The following is a 525-nucleotide window of genomic DNA, read 5'->3' as shown; positions in this document are numbered from 1 at the left end:
AAGCCGCGTCCGCGCGACCCCGCGCACGCCCGGGTGACGGCGGTACAGCGACCCAGCCCGGCGCGGGAAGGGGGAAGCAGGCGGGGCGGGGTGGGGCGGGGCGTCCAGCCGGGCCTGGGGCTGAGGGCTGGGCGCGAGCGGGACTCTGGCGATCCCGGACAGACCCAGCCGTCCCCGCCCCTAGTCGAGGCCCAGGCTCCCCAGGCGGGAGGCAGTCTGGGAAAGTGGAAGGGTCCCTAGACCTGAAGTCAGAAATTTGGGCTTCAGAGAGGGCCCGTTACTTGACACCTTGGCAGGTCATTTATTTCCTCTCGCCTCATCCTGGAGTTCGAAGGTTCGAGTACAAGGTCTCCAAGAGCTGCTCCCAAGTACACACTGCCAAGGTGTGGTGTGGCTGAAGGATGAAGGTGGATGAAAGGGAAAGTGTTGCTGTGAGGAAGGGCTGGATTCAGGGCATTTGTTTTGCTTTGAGGATCTTTCCATTGGACAGTCCAAAATTAATCCACAAATGGGGCTCCCTGATAA

The sequence above is a fragment of the Rhinopithecus bieti genome, unplaced genomic scaffold (assembly GCF_001698545.2).
Source record: "Rhinopithecus bieti isolate Rb0 unplaced genomic scaffold, ASM169854v2 scaffold_3062, whole genome shotgun sequence".
NCBI lineage: Eukaryota > Metazoa > Chordata > Mammalia > Primates > Cercopithecidae > Rhinopithecus > Rhinopithecus bieti.
Note: the sequence above shows the minus strand (reverse complement) of the source record.